The following is a 221-nucleotide window of genomic DNA, read 5'->3' as shown; positions in this document are numbered from 1 at the left end:
GCTGCTGAATCAGGGCTGAACAATAACAACAAAGAAGGATACATTAAACAATGTAGTCCTAGAAAGACTATGCCTGAAGGAAAGACAGGATGGTCGGAACTGGAACGTCTGTGATCATAGGTCAGCTGGATAAGGACTGACCTGGGGCTAAATAAGGAAGAAGTACACCTTAGATAATGTAGTCCTAGATACATTGTGTCTGAATAAAAGACAGGATGGTC

The 221-nt window shown here is 42.1% G+C and overlaps 1 protein-coding gene across 1 annotated transcript in view; it reads right to left on the bottom strand.

Annotated features, from left to right (window-relative positions):
• The window catches only part of LOC106880974 (axotactin), a 67,805-nt gene that overhangs the window by 65,544 nt on the left and 2,040 nt on the right, over window positions 1-221 (bottom strand). The window lies entirely within an intron of this gene.

This window comes from Octopus bimaculoides, chromosome 28 (assembly GCF_001194135.2).
Source record: "Octopus bimaculoides isolate UCB-OBI-ISO-001 chromosome 28, ASM119413v2, whole genome shotgun sequence".
Classification (NCBI taxonomy): Eukaryota; Metazoa; Mollusca; class Cephalopoda; order Octopoda; family Octopodidae; genus Octopus; species Octopus bimaculoides.
Note: the sequence above shows the minus strand (reverse complement) of the source record. Positions and strands in the feature narration are given on the sequence as shown.